The sequence below is a fragment of the Ceratina calcarata genome, unplaced genomic scaffold (genome assembly GCF_001652005.2).
Source record: "Ceratina calcarata isolate Rehan_Ccalc_2016 unplaced genomic scaffold, ASM165200v1 scaffold291.2, whole genome shotgun sequence".
In the NCBI taxonomy this organism is placed as follows: domain Eukaryota; kingdom Metazoa; phylum Arthropoda; class Insecta; order Hymenoptera; family Apidae; genus Ceratina; species Ceratina calcarata.
Window position 1 is genome coordinate 1228551 of NW_017151492.1, and position 7821 is coordinate 1236371.

Here is a 7821-nt window from a genome sequence, read left to right on the forward strand (position 1 = left end):
CGACGTAATCATGCAGCAAACAATTCTCAGAACTATTAATAATCCCTCCTCCATGCATATTTACACTATTTAATTACATAATTAAAAATCGTTGAATAAGCAGCAAGAGAAGATAATAATGCTAATCAGATGCTTATTGATTAGGCCAGACTCAGCGTCCGAGTCCGTCCTTTAATTAATTCTGCACCGTTTGTATCGATCGTGGAGCTGTTCGCGCGTTGATTTTTCCGGAAGCAGTTAACGAGCTCATTGAGCAGTGTTATACGATGTCGGTACATCGGATGAAAAATGAATTTTTGATACGTGGTGGGAGATGTATAAAATATTTGACGACTTTCGGGCCGCGCAGAGGATTCACGGGTGCGCGATGGGGCATGAAAATTGAAATGACGCGGAGGAAGCGGAATAATCTTGGAACAAATGTTGAAACCGAGCATGAATGAAAAAACGCTAGCGATGCGCGGACTTCCTCCTATTATTCCGACCGGCGCCCTTCTATTTCGTTCTTAATCGCGCTGAACACTTGGCTGATCCTCCAGGAAGGTAAGTAAGTACGTGCACACCACCGGCGTCGTGGGTGTAGGCGCTCGGTGAATTAAACTACGAGACTTAATATGCTTCCTCTTTACCGTGCTGCACAATACCGATTATTTCGCCGTAGAGCGAAACAAAGCCGAAACAAAATATAGAGCGAACAGCCAACAGGGCGTTGCGTTTACATTCCGGTCTTTGTCACTACGAGCTTTTATTAACTAAAGTAGACGTAATCGTTCACCTGTAACGCTTTTGTTTCGAGTTCATTAAGAACTCTTTCATCGGATTTTTATTTTACTCTGAAGCACTTGGACACGCGAATGCTTAACCGCGACGTTCTCGTTGAGAACAGATTGCGCAGACAGATCAACAATTTATCGTATATATAAAGCAATTTATAAAATGGGGTATCGCTGTTCTCCAGCGGACGGCGATCTAATTTTCACCCTCGATACTAAGTCATCATTCGCGACACGTTGACAGGCGATACGGGTTGGCCGGCGATTTTCTATAGGCGATCTGTTCTGCGGTAGCGCAGAACGAAACCTACGAGGAGCTATCGAACGCGTCCAGGGAACATTGTGTCGCCGATACACCCTATCTGGCCAGTCCATGGCGTGACATTACATGACGTGAGGCGCGTTAAATCGAGAAAGAAATTGGATGAATGTACGAGCCATCGATAAAGCTCGGAGGGGTATTTTGGACGACGGACAATTTTTTGGCTTGACGTCAATAAATCGGGCCGAGCGAGCCGAAGTGCCACGTGCACCACCACTCGTTTAAGCGAGTTCGAAACCCATAAGCCACGCGAGAGCGAGCCGGAACGTCATAAATCTTTATTCGCGTTTGATTATCACACAGGAAATCCGTCGCCCTAATCGCGTTACACAAACTAAACGAAAATATAAACCGCTGGTAATAACGTCGCGTCGTTAACTCTGACATTTGCACTTATGGATACCGTTCGTCAATATGACTTCTTCAAAGTCGTCGAGAGTCATCCAAGCTGGAGTACGTCTTCGAAACGAATGAAGTTTGGAGATATATCGATTCTGTTTCTCCCTAAAGGGAATTGGCTACGTACACGATATTCAGCTTATTCTCTGGCAAAAAATCTCCCACCTATATATAACGAGTTTATTTCAGACACTTTCGTGCAAGTTTTCATCGAGGGTAAACCGGACGCAAACACTGCCGGATCCTTTGTCGAGGGCTAGAATCGATATCAAGCCTAAGGCTGTTTTAGCGAACCCGCAAACTGTTCCGAGACTCGATGTCGTGTAACTCCGTGCAATAAATATATATACATATGTATATGTAGCAAAAAAGATTCGCGAGAGAGCGAACACATATGCAAACGCTCCGCCGCTCGTCGCCCTCTCGTTATTAATATTGCCGGCTTCGGTTCCGCCGGATCTCCACTTTCCACGCACCCATCCGGTGCCCTATCTTTCACATTATTACTTCATATTTCGCCGCCCACGTTCATCCTCCTTCTCCTGGGATTATCTTTCTCCATCTAGATTTTTGCAGATTTCCGAACCGCCGTACATATGTACGAGTTTCCTACTCGGTTTCGACGTCTCGATTTACAGATCTGAAGAAAAAGAAAAGGATGGCTGTCTGGCAGGTTTATTCATTCAAAGAGTCGGGGACAATTGGAGCTTTTTGGTCTGGGGCGACGCGACGACGACGTTTCCACTGACTGAGCACGCCGTTAACGCGACGAAATGTTTCATCGCCTTTTAAAAGAATTCCTCTCGCGATTATTAAGTTATTTACTTCTATTTAAACGGGAGAACGTTTGAAATATTCACTTTTAATTACTCCTCGTAGAATCTCTCTGCGAAATTCAAAGACTCGTTCCGACTACACAGAGATAATTAGGCTACTGATTTTTTATGCAAAATGAAAAATACATTTTACATAGGAAATGAATAAATTTAATTTCGTCGTTGAAAGCTATGAAAGCTTTTTGTAAGGACTTCCTTTAGCAGACTCTCATTATGGTTTTAACTGTACTTCGAGTTACTCGAATATTAATTCACGTTTCCACAGATACAAACGCGTCACGTTTCGTAGTTACCTGATACCGGCTCGAATTCAAGTTTAGAACTGACGTTACTGTTAATTAAATCGAGATCAAGTTAGGGAATGACGCGTAGCATCGAAACGCGCGTTTCGTGTTAGCCAGTTGCGTGCCGATAGCGAGTGTGCGTTAACTTCTGGACAACCATAATCGCTTATCACCTTTAGGGACTGTTCATCAATCAAGGAAAGTAGATGCTATCGTGATACGTGAGCAAGGGCAAATAATAAAAATGAAATTCAGGACAAGAAAATAATTTGCTATGTAAATGAATTCTAGTTTGGATGTTTCGAACTTTTCCTATGATTGAACGTGAAAGGATGTATTGTGTAAATTGGGCAAAGTTTTTAGCGTACGAACAGTATTTGGAATTCTTTATAAAATATGATCTACTTTTTATTTATCGAAGTTCCAGTCGCGCATATCTTTTCTCCACGTGTTGTATTGTAATGGAGGAGGGAGTAGAACGTGTCTTTTGCGTTCGCTTCGGTCCACATTTCAGAGTTTAAGGGTAGCCGACGTGGTATCGATCTGGCACGCAGTGCTGTTTTAAGACAGTGGCTCTCAACCCTATTTGCAAAGGTGTTGGACTCTAACCACTTTTGACTGAAGTGCTTTCATTTATTGCCCCTCTTCACGATGGGGTGGCTTCGTGTGCGCCATTTAACGCTGTTTATTCACTGATTAAAAATAATTCGACAAACCTAAGTCAGACTTTATTATAAATAAACACGTGTTATTTATTTATTCGGATTTGTTTAATACGATTTTTAATATTGCATTATAAATTTACTAGATTAAACAACAGAATTAATTGTTCGCATTCGTTAATTCGAATTAAAGTCGCATGAGGCTTCTTTTCTCGCAGCTGCGACCCGATGGAAATTCCGTTTTAATTTCCGTACAACCGGCCGGCGCAAGCTTCGGTGCAGAGCAACTTTTATGCCGATGCACACAATGCGGTTCCAGCTTCTGTTGCCAAGTAATCGACCGAAGAAACCACGCTTCCAGTCGAACTGGAATTAACGCGGAATCATTCCAACCTGTACTCACACCCTGACGACCTGATCGGACCCTAGCCTGGCGTCGATTAGATAACGACACCTTTGACCGTTTGATGGGTGCCGTATCCCACGTACGTTTCATCTCTGAGATATTCGTTGTCGGCCTGACCCGTATCACGAGCCGATTCCATTAAGACGTCGCTCATTAAGCCCCGACTCCGTGACCTGTCGATAGGGAAACGCCGGCTCTCGGTCGAGTAATCGTTGTCATAAATTTCCGAGAGGCCAGGCGCCTAGGCAACAAATCCGGGTGGCTAGACCAACCATAAAGCGTCGGCAGAAATCAAATTTCCATCGACCGGCCCGAGCGAAGTAATCGCGGAACGGGGGATCCTATTATCCCGCGTGTACAACCAACCGGAGTTCGCGGGGCAGAAGCTCCGCGTTTTCAGTTATTTCTGTTCTAGGCCGTACTAACTACGGTTCGAACCTTTACGAATCGATATCGTGATTATACGTGCCAGTTTTGCCGTAGCTCATTAACCGTCGTGTGCAATTTTTCCTCCGCCGCCGCTGATTTCACGGTAGCTCGATCGACAGATTGTTACCCCTTTGTGTCTCCGACTTTCAGTCTTTTTCAGCTTCTCTCTTTTTAGCTCAAATCACGTAATAATTAGACTATGGATTTTCGTGTGAAATGAAACATTTATGGTACTAATTTTAGAAATCTTTATTATTGAAATATGCATTCAACTTTTGATTTTTTAAATAGGATTATATATCACTATTTATAATTTGTACAAATTCGATATTCTTATTAATGCATACTGAAAATGAAAAGTGTTTGGTAGTACATGAAAACAAGTGTATGAGTGTGAATTAATGATTAGAAGTTACGACGAGCAGGTCGTTTCATTTCAAGTTAATTAGAAATTTCTTTTGTCTCAAACGTATTACATGTTCCATAAAGGCGCAACTGCGTGGGACGTTAAATGAATATTAAAGGGAACCCGGAAGCGTGCGGAGTAACTTGACTAACGAATTCAATCAAAAGTACATTGTTCGGATGTAATTGATTGCGAGGGGGAGTTGTCCAAACATGGGTGAACAATTGCCAAGGAATTATGAATTTACTTAAGGCTTATCGAATGTCAGTAATGATAGAAACTTCAAACCCCATGCGAGAATAAAATTATAATTCTGTTTAAATTAGAGAAATTCAGGAGTCTCAGTTTCCAGTCGTGCATAATTATATTGCAACGTTCAGGATAATTCTTCTAAATGATTTTACTTCCAGTATAAAGAATCGAATATATTTTATCAGGATTTGGTAGATTTATTTTATATCGGTGAACGGCGATATTTAATGAGCCGGCCAGAGGCATGTGTCGATTCGGAATAAATCTCGATCGGACGGAACTTGACCTGGCAGAAGGTCGCATCCGGACCAAAGCCAAAGACGTAAATGCCGCGACGGGGTATATGTACGTATCACGCAACGGGTAGCGGGAGCCAAAAAGCGGGGGTGGTTCGAAGAACGTGTATCCTCTTCTTCGCGAACGCCTCTCACCTTGACACTGAAAAATTCCCCGGCTATGTGGAAAAGGAGCATCATTGATTTAACAAAACCAGTTCGTATTCGGGAAACATTACGCCACTTGCCGCAGCTTTTACTGCAATGCATTAGTCGCCTCGCAAGCATTACGTGACGGACACCTTTCGTTCAGTCCGTGAAGAGGGAAACGACAGCGAGGGAGGCGGACAGTGAGAAAATACTCGAACGGAACGCACTCCTAAAGGTTACAGAAACGCCGGATTATTTCCGGTCCCGTTATCGGCGCATGACGCCAAGGGACTCGGTGCTCGTTTTTCCGTTTTCCCAGCTGAGAGGACGCAACGCGGCTCGGTTAATTGACGATGCGACGCTCGCGTAGTTAACTAATTTCCAAGGAAAAAAACGCGAAGGAGTGCCGGTAATTATACGGCTGGAAGGACGCGACGTACCCGGGGGAGAAAAATTTCGCAGAAAAAGATACGAGATGCTGAGGAGATAACCGCTCTCCAAGTGTGCTCAAAGGATTATGCAACACGGATCTAAGCAGAATCCTATACCTACGTACCCGTGGCGATGAAAACGCTAAGTGCCACGGCGAATACATTTGCAATGGCAACCCCAGTCGCGGCTTCGCTCGCATATTTTCTCGCGTTGCAGTTGAAGCCACTATATGGGAGTACAGAAAGTATTTCTTCTACGAGACTTCTTTTCTCTGCGAGTGCCTTCTCTGGATGTTCGCCCAGAAGAAACAGACTTATGTTTTAAATATACCATATTCCAGAAATTAATCTATCCTATGATACTGTAGAATAAATGAAAAAGCACTTTCGTTGGAAATACTTCAGTCTTTAAGATTAGGCAAAACATATATTATACGAAATATAATAATAAAAAAGAACTCACTATAATTATTAAACTGTGTATTTAAAAACTGAAATCCATACTTCCTTTCTCAAAATTAATCTGTATTATACTTTTAATAATCTGTACATGGAATGTTTCTGTAAATACACAAAATTTCAACAATTATGCACAGTGAATTTACATTATTGGCTGGCTGAATGTGATGCCTTAGTTAGAATTGATCTTAAAAATTTAAGAAAATTCCAGACACAGTATTAATAAATAATAGAAAGGAAGTAGTTAGGAACGATCTTTACCGGAGAAAATGACTGTTATCGGTAAAATACAGTAGAGTTTATTTGTAGTTTGTTCGTGACTGCGCTCGCTAAAGAAAGAACTGAAGAAACATTATCTAGTCTGTGCGCAAGGAATTTAATTTGGCGTAATGGACGGTACGGGAATCTTTTTTCAAGTAAGACAATGATCAGGACAATGAAAACTGATATCTCTGTTGGGATAATTAGAGGAAGCTCTTTGAAACAGCTGTTATCAAAGACGTGCCATTAGGAATTAGAAGTTTAATGTCCTCGGATTTAATTAACTGTTATACACAATAAGTATAACGATGTGCGAATCCTTTTGTAATCACTGTGCTTACACGACTTCATTAAAAAATCCCCGGATCCGCGTTTACCCGGTAGTTGCACCTCGAGAGAAAGAATTCCATTCAGTTGTTCCTGGGAGGACTTCCTTCATTAGAAATGCTTCACCCCGGGTCTGGGCGCGACGGTCTCCTCGACGAGTGCAGCTGAAAATACAACTTTACGTCGAATAACCTGCACGGCATTATATTCCCGTTGAACAGCACGTATGTACGTATGCATGCGACGTGTGTATGTGTGTACGTTGCTGGCAAGAAAGGAACGGGGTAGACGCGAGAAGAAAGGAGAAGGGTAGGACGATTGGAAGCGTACGAACAAAGGGTGCACGGAACTTTTGCGCCGAGTATTTTTCACGTTCACCTGTTCAATAAGAAAATATATCTATAGCTAACCGGGGAGGATAAAAAAAGGAAAAATGGCCTGCCGTCGATGTTTGAACACAATGCCGGGCAAGTCGGGACGCAATGCCGGAAAATAAAAGCCGATAATTGTAGCTGCGCCCTGAATCGAGGGACCCGATCGAAAGCAAATAATGATCACGGTTTCGACCGAACGTCCACCGACTATCGACGAGTCCTTGAACCGCCGTTTAGCTCATCCATTAATCCCAGCCGCGGTCACGTTTGATTAGTTCTTAAAATAATAGTTCACGGTTCGTTAGCCTATACTTTTATCCTCTTCTATACGCTTATCCATGTTTGATAAAGTGCGTGCCACGTTATATAGAACAGACGTTTCCTTGTATGCATTCCAATCAAATACGGATTAATTGCAAGTATTTGATTGCCAGTTCGCTCGGACGTTCATATTACGTTTTTGAATGAACGTCCCGGGAATAACGAATAGACCATCCAAATTAGTAAAATTAAAAGCAATTTCAAAGCGGATTCAAATAGCAGCTACTCAGTTACTAAAATAGCAGAGTTCGGGATGCACTCGATATGAAATTCCAAACGGGAAGCTGCGCTGGTCAGATTGCTCGCATGAAAACGTTTTTGAATTTCAAGTATTAAACGCGATGCTGTTGCCATTCAGCGAATGGCATTTTTATGATGTCCATTAAAGAAATTGTATTTGACCATGTCATTGCTCTGCTGCTTTACGAATGCAGAGTAATTAAATAATTACTAA

At 42.4% G+C, this 7821-nt stretch overlaps 1 protein-coding gene across 3 annotated transcripts in view; it reads left to right on the top strand.

Moving 5' to 3' along the window:
* Tusp (WD40 superfamily protein Tusp) overlaps positions 1 to 7821 on the top strand; it is a 38078-nt gene that overhangs the window by 14187 nt on the left and 16070 nt on the right. The window lies entirely within an intron of this gene.